This window comes from Etheostoma cragini, chromosome 20 (genome assembly GCF_013103735.1).
Source record: "Etheostoma cragini isolate CJK2018 chromosome 20, CSU_Ecrag_1.0, whole genome shotgun sequence".
In the NCBI taxonomy this organism is placed as follows: domain Eukaryota; kingdom Metazoa; phylum Chordata; class Actinopteri; order Perciformes; family Percidae; genus Etheostoma; species Etheostoma cragini.
The window spans coordinates 4,689,570-4,697,540 of record NC_048426.1 but is presented as its reverse complement, the minus strand read 5'-3'; the positions used below and the strand labels follow the sequence as shown (position 1 = coordinate 4,697,540).

General features: G+C 43.4%; 2 protein-coding genes across 8 annotated transcripts in view; both read right to left on the bottom strand.

Moving 5' to 3' along the window:
- The window catches only part of galcb (galactosylceramidase b), a 379,778-nt gene that overhangs the window by 198,758 nt on the left and 173,049 nt on the right, over nucleotides 1–7,971 (bottom strand). The window lies entirely within an intron of this gene.
- ppp2r5eb (protein phosphatase 2, regulatory subunit B', epsilon) overlaps nucleotides 1–7,971 on the bottom strand; it is a 48,687-nt gene that overhangs the window by 24,956 nt on the left and 15,760 nt on the right. The window contains exon 1 of one of the 7 annotated variants that reach the window (XM_034858499.1): nucleotides 4,009–4,170. The exons of the other annotated variants lie outside the window; for them this stretch is intronic. The gene's annotated coding sequence lies outside the window, so the exon portion shown is untranslated. Of the gene's footprint in view, nucleotides 1–4,008; nucleotides 4,171–7,971 lie in introns of those variants that run through there. 7 annotated transcript variants of the gene reach the window in all.

Sequence of the window (7,971 nt, the reverse complement as noted above, 5' to 3'; positions counted from 1 at the left end):
TTAGACATCATATCCCATCCATACAGGGATAGTAGTATACAGCTGTTAGACATCATATCACATCCATACAGGGATAGTTGTATACAGCGGTTAGACATCACATCACTTGGGCTGTAATCTCCCAGTTGACTAGTCGATTTATTGGTCGATATGTTCTGGCTCGACCCAAATTCTGATTGGTCGATTTTTTGCCGTGTAATTTCTTCAGGTGGAAGCATAGTCTATGGGTGGAAAGCACTCATTGCTAATGGAGGTGTTTTCAGAGCATCCCTGTTTCACAGGTAACAGTCTGTCTTCAGAACACCCCCCTTGTTTTCTCTTATGTTGGATTAGCCCGACCCACTGGGGACAGAAAGCCTTGTTTTAGTGGTTTACTGATTTATTTAATTGTGTTCAATTTGCAGTCAGTCCTCCTCTACCATGTTGAAGACATCGCCAGTGTGGCAGCATTTTACAAAAATAGATAACGGGAAAAAGTTGAATGCAAAGTTTGCAAGTAACAGTTTGCATATCGCAGCTCGACTACAAACATGGCATATCACCTTAAAGCGGTAAGCTAACTTGTCTGCGTTAAGTTGCCCTGTTTGTTTTGAGTAGGCTATATGAACATATCAGAATTGGCATATTTCATAGTCTAATAATCGTTTTATAAATACCGGCACACCCACCTGCAACTACAGTAGCGTTCCCCAGACACAACCACACCATGCTGGATGTTAAGTCTCTACCATCCAAACGCAAAAATAATATCACAGAAGGAATTGTCTACTTTATTGCTCAGGATATGAGGCCCATTGCTGTTGTGGAGGGCTGAGGTTTTAAGAACTTGTTAATATACAGCACCAGCACGAGTAAAGCTTCAAACTAATAGCCTATTCATGTCTCCGTGTCTCAGCCGCTCCGTGCGAGGACCCAGAGCGCTGATGCAGCGCTGTCAGACCCGACAGACGAGTGACATTTTAGTGCAAAATAATTAGGTCAAAAATGATTTAATATACTGCAAACAGCCTACAAGGACAAGTACAGCGTGACAGTTATTTAATCTTGCATTTTTTTTCCCGCCCCTCTGATATCGGACCATCTCTAATTTATTTCACAGTTTTTTTAAATTCAATAAATACAACATCTTTCCAGAAGTCAATCCTAATTTCAACATTTGTGATTAAGTTTTTTTTTTTAATATATAATCAAGCAGCCCTAGCAGGAAGCATCATCAGTGACTAATCAATGACGCGCAATGAAATAACTAAGCGCTTTGTGTTCAAACTGCATGACGTGTGTTGCTGTAACCATTCCTCCTGCTCATACTGGTGGTTAAAAATCTCTTCCCGAAATGCACAGCTCTCTTTAAAAGGTGTATCTGAAGTTAACAAAGCCTATTAGAAAGGCATCTATAATTATAGCCGAGTACAAACAGGAGGAGTGATAACAGCAAGAAAAACCTGTTCCAATGTTCATTTGGGGAAAATGTGAAGCAATCTGTAAAGCGTGCCCTGGAGCACTTTTAATAGCAGCAACCCTTAACCAAAGAACACCTTCAAGAAATGCCCTCAAATACTCAAAAAGCCAACGGCAGTGCCGTATGTCTTTCTCTTCTTAGAATCAGTCTAGATTGCAAGGGTCTGCAGCGTTAGGGGTTATATTCCCTGAGTAAACATTACTTTATTTGGGGTGGACTTCAGGAGGCCTGCTACCCCCTTGCTGCCTGTCACCATTGACTGTGGAGACTGTCGGTACATACAACTATATCTGGGGTTACATCTTGACAATAAAGTGGACTGGTCAGCCAATACTGATGCACTTCACAACAAAGGGCAGAGCAGCCTCTATTTCCTTAGGAGGCTGGGGTCCTTCAATGACTGCAGCTAACTCCTGCTTACGTTCTACCAGACTGTCCTGGCCAGTGTCCTCTTCCATGCAGGCCGCACTAGGAAGAGGGATGCTGGACGACTGGACAGGCTGGTGGGAGCAGCTGGCTCCGTGGCGGGCATGGAGCTGGAGCCACTGACATCAGTTGCAGATAAGAGGACCCTGAGCAGACCGCTGTCTATAATGGACAATGACTGACCCCCGCCCCCCCCTGCAGAAGAGCATGTTCAGTAGTAGGCTCCTGTCTCTGTCTTGCAAAACAGACAGGCTGCGTAACTCCTTTGTCCCTGGGGCCATTACGCTCTTCAATGCTACATAGGAGGAGAGGAGTGGGATTGACTAAAGTCTGCTCTGCACACTGCCCTCTGTACCATGCCTTCGTCTGGGTGCCTTTAAACGTGAATTACCCTGGGCTGGACTAATTGCCACTGTTTGACTCCCTTACCGACTAGATCAGCCACCTGCTCATTTTGCTAGCTTGACTGTACGGTCAATAAAGCACGCTGTCTTTTACTAGTGTCTATGTATAGTTGAGTAATGCTAATTATACCTATTCGATATTGTTGCCTGTTGTACTTGACTAGATATAGAAGTTGCATTGTCTCTTGCACTATGATACCACTGTACCTTTCTGCTTTTTTGATCTGCAATCAAACTTTAAGGGCACACTAATGATAGATTTCTTTATATTTTTGTAGTATGTGTGCGTGAATATAATATGAGATACGTCTGTGAGCCTATGTGTATGAATGTTATGTATACACTATTGGAGACCTTAGTTTCATTTAGGTCATTTTATAAGAAAAAGAAGCCTCTAAAAAGGTGGTTGCAGCCTCTAAAAAAGGTGAATATATCCTGTTTTTCTTCTGTGATAGTAACTTCTTGGGCGTTGGGATTTATAGTCAGACGGAACATGCAATTTGAATTTGCTCACTTTTCTCTATTTTCTGCCATTTTACAGACCAAAGAGTAAGGGTGTTTTAAAACGACGATTAACAATTTAAAAAGTTATAGAAAAAATGCAAATCCTCACACTGAAGATACTGAAGCTTAGTGCCATTTGTATTTGATGAATTCCTTTAAACTGCTGAATCAGTTATTAAAAGAGTTGTTGATTCATTTTCTGTCCATCAACATATTAATGAATAGACTAATAGACCTGTTCCAGCACTGATATAACCATTATTTCAACATGTTTTGTCAGGTATGAAGTATAAGCCTGACCACAGAAGAAAAAAACAGGACCTAAAATAACCTTACAATCTCTGCAGGTCTAAAAACTGCTGAAGCTTTTTCAGCTTTTGACTTCTTAAGTAATAGATTCATTAAAATGATTAATTTGTATTGTCCACAACTCAAAGATATTCAGTGTCCTGTTACAGAGGAGAGAAGAAACTAGAACATATTCACATAAAAACAAGGTGGAATCAAAGAAGTTTTTACTTTTGTCTTAAAAAACGACTCAAACTGACTAACTGATTATCAAAATAGTTGGCGATCAATTTCAAAGTTGACAACTAATGGATTCAGCGATTCATCTTGGCAGTGTGTGTGGAGAAGACAATTTTTTTAGTTTTAGTTTAACTTTTGGCTGAACAAAACAAGACATTATCCAGTAGTCCAACCTTGAGCTGTGGGTACAGCGGAGCAGATGGAAGCTCAGCAGGTCCAAACTTCCCTTTCCAACTCCCCAGTTGGAAAGCCATTCACAGAATGAACATCAACACAACACTTTCCTCCACATGCAATCCCAAATGTTAACTGTACCCCTTCCACCTGTGAACTTTCCATTCTCCTCCCAGCCGGTAAAAACACTCGTCTTCTGTTACCATGCCCAGTCCATTTTAAGTCTAACTTCCTCACACACGCGGCTGGTAGCAGCGACAGCAGAGGCTAACTTTAACACTCAGTGTTCCTGTGCCACCCTCTCACACACACACACACACACACACACACACACACACACACACACACACACACACACACACACACACACACACACACACACACACACACACACACACACACACACACACACACACACACACACACACACACACACACACACACACACACACACACACACACACACACACAATACACAATACACAATACACATTCATGGATACTGTCACTCACTTAATCAGGTCTCCTTTCCCTGTTGGGCACCAACAGTAGAAAACAAAAGTCATGAACGTTTGAACGGATTTGAGCCAAACATGTGGACAACAGAAGTTTGGTGGACCCACGCTCCTTCTTGTGTCTTGTTTGTAGCGAGTGGGGCTGGAAAAATGTAAAGAGACACCTCGTGGATCAGGTTTCCCCTGGAGGGGGACGAGGCAGCGTGTCCGTGGGCTTCATTGGCCAAACGGAGAGAGAGAGAGAGGCAGGGGCGGGCTGCGCAGCATCGAACATCTCAGTCTCTCGCTTTCTTTCTATTTTCTCCTCCTCTCCCTTTATTTTATTTATTCATTTTAAAAAGGCTGCTGCTCAGAGAGGTTTGTAGACATAGCCGGTCTCCTGCCCGAGGTGGACGCGAGCCGGACTCGTCAGAGGAACCTAACTCAGGTTGAAAATGCCAACAACACGCTCAGGCCCACATCAGCCCAGGTCGCTGATGTAAAACCAGAGATGTGCTCTCAACCGGCTTTTTGTCAGGTTGTTCCCCTCATTTATGCCACGGCGTCTGTGATAGGAAGGGGTCGGGTGTGGACGGCAGGGGGGAAGGAGACAGCTGGGAGGAGGAAAGCACTCAAGTCACAGGAGGAGGAGGAAGAGGAGGAAAGGTGACCTGATTCTCACTCACAAGTCTTCATCACTTCCTCACACGGACATAGGTGGACTGCAAATTGACCCTTTCAGTTTACCAGACAGACGTAACAGGCAAGTGGAAAACAAAAACTGTCTGGTGGGAACTGTTTCCCCTTAGAACAAATGTTGGATAACTTCCAAGATGTTGTTGTTGTCTACGTCTCTTGTTCGGGGAAAGGCAAATATGAGTTCAGCAATGCTCTGACTCTGGTACATTTTAGTTGTATGTATGTATGCTTTTAAAAACCTTTGTATCATTAGTACTGCACATTAAGTAATATAGCAGCCTTACAGTTGGGGGACTTCAGAACAATTATGTAACTTCGAAGTGATGAAAATGAAAGTTGAGCTATGCTGACTTGTGTTAATGTCACCGTTCCATCAAGTTATGTACTAAAACCCAAATAAAGAATTTTAAAAGGCAGACAATTAGTTGCAATTTCCCATCATGCACACAAGGCTGTAACTGAGCTAAGAGGAGGGAAGACTTAAGGAACAACTGGGACGTCCAAGGCAAGGGCCGCGTGACCGACGTCAGTATATCTGCGTTAGCACGGCTGCTAACGAGCTAATCTGCTACAGGTTTACTTCCAGCTGACCACTATGAGATGTGTTCTCTTTCATCATCTGGATTTTTCCACACATTCATTTTAGAGCAGAGTTTGTGATCTTTAAGAGACAGAGCCACACGTTCAAGAGTCCCTGTCACAGTGGAACTGTAACAGAAGACTTGATGCAGGATTTAAAAGGAAGTGAGCCTTGACATTATGAAGCTGTACAGCACTTTGGCTCGCTTGAACTTTTGATTTACTGTCACCTTTCTATCGTAACCATTGTTTTTCCATTTCCAATAGAAAAATGGAAGAAGGATGGTATGGACTGATTCCCAAACAGGAGGAGGAGTAGAATTTGTTTGCCTGACAGGAACCATCACCCTCCCCCCCGTCTTCCTCCTCCTTTCCTTCCTCTACCACTGAACATTAAAAAGAACTGCTAATCCTTCCTCCAGGTTTCCCGCCAGCCTCTTCCCCTCTCTCGCTTTCCCTTCCTTTCCTGTCCTCCTCTTATAAATCTTCATTACTTTGGAGAAAACCTTTCACGGCACACATGCTCACGTAACAGCACACAAATCATGGAAAATCCAGGCAAGAAGAGGAGGTAATGCTTCCACATGCCCCTTTTTCAGCTTTTTATCTAACATTTACTGATTCAGGTGACTCTGGCTGTCCGTGTTGTTTGTTTTTGTATAAAGTCCCCCTTGGGAGCTGTGTAGTACAACCTGAGCCTTGTGCTGGGAGATTAAGGCCCTTGCTCAAGGGCAGTTTGCCAGTAGTTATTGAGGGAGGTGAGAACAGTATCATTCCTATTCAGAGTTCCCCTTCCATTATGGATACAAACCAGTGTCCTCCAGTTTTATACACGGTGGAGGTATTGACCTGAACAATTTGGTTCAGGATGTTTGGTTCCCTAATCCACTTCCTCTGGTCTGCACAGTCAGTGAACCACAACATTCCTTTCAATTCATTCATTAATGTCAAATTAGCCCAAATAAGAATGTGCAGAAAGGGAATTTTGAAGTACAGCACAGACGTGTCAGTTGGCTAACCTATGCTAGTTGGGTTAGCCTTTGGATGTATAGCTCATTTCCAGTTACTGGTGTCGGCATTATAATTTGGCTAGTATGTCCTGTATAAACAAAAAGAAAGTACAAGCTAACATAACCAAAACCACACCTTAACCACAAACCAAAACATGTAGTGAGACAACCTGTAGATCTTGTGGTCGTTACTTAACTCCAAATGGCAGATGGATATTTAAACTAAAAGGTAAACTGCTGCAGCATGTGACAGAATGCCAGCTCTGGCAGCAAAGACCCCCTACAGTACATGTGAGTTAATATTTTTCTCTATAACATAACAACCATGCACTCCTGCCAGACCTATTATGACAGGTTTGTTTCAGACACAACACCAGACTAATGGTGTTATCACATAGGGCACTGACTAGTAGGGCTGCACCATATTAGGAAAATAACCAATTAAGATTAATTGCTTAATTAAGATTAACTGATATTGCGATATTATTCACAAAATTGGGGGGGAATGATCATTTTTGTATAATTATACTCATTTTCATTGAAAGTCATTGTACCAAACAAAGATGTTTTCTTTAGTCTGTAGGATACAATCTGTAGGCCGGGACGTCTCTGCAGCACCACAACACTTTATTTTAGAATGGTTTGACACATAGTTTGCCTGTGATTAATTGTGCTGACCTACTGACTAGCTTGTTGGAGCATGTTCACTGCTCTCATGCATGACTGCAGAGTCCCTTGGATTGACTGTACTGCAAGGTTCCGGTCTTTCATGTGGTAAGCTTTCATCCACTACTTCTAGAGAAAGCTGACTGGCCGCATGGAGAAAAAAATCATAGCTAAACCAAATCACACGTCTGCAGCTCAATCTGAGACCATGTCACTAAATACCTTAGAGTATTGTGCATCCTGGGCCATGCCTTGTACGTATGGCCCTGTGAATCATTAGAAAACAAACTGACACGGTGTTACACCTGGGGTGTTGCTTTCGGTATAAAGTGAAACCTACTGGGTCTATTGTGAACATTCCTACTGCGTGCGTCATCATTTTACCCCAGAATCTCCTTCAGGAAACTGCACCCTCCTGGTCTTCCTCTAAACGTCTAAGGATGCACTGCCAACCAGCCCCTGCTTTTTCCAAAACCATTCTTGTCACATTCTGGCTAAACACTGACCTGGGACTAAACCGCAAGGAGGAGTGGGAAGAGAGGGATGTGGAGGAGGGGGAAAAGATGGGATGTGTGCATCTTGAAGATGAACTGTTAAACCGCCAGCGCCGGTATAGCTGTCCAGATCAACGCCCACCTCTGCTGCTGCGTAGCTACACGTGTACCTCAAGGCGGGAGGCAGACCCCGAGTGATTACGGAAACGGAGGGTAAGTTACCCAGCAAAGCAGCATCCTTCATTAGAAAGACAACAAATGAAGCTAGGCATCACAACAAGACAAGGTTAAGTGAAGGACAAGCAGGAGGACAGCAGGGTTGTGATGGTTGACCGGCATTATGGTGGAGAGCCAACATTGTTAGTAATGTCTCACTCGCTCTCCCTGTCAGTATAGCAGCTCAGTCTACCTGGACTAGTAACGTCTCCCTCTCTCCCTGTCAGTATAGAAGCTCAGTCTACCTGGACTAGTAACGTCTCCCTCTCTCCCTGTCAGTATAGAAGCTCGCTCTACCTGGACTAGTAACGTCTCCCT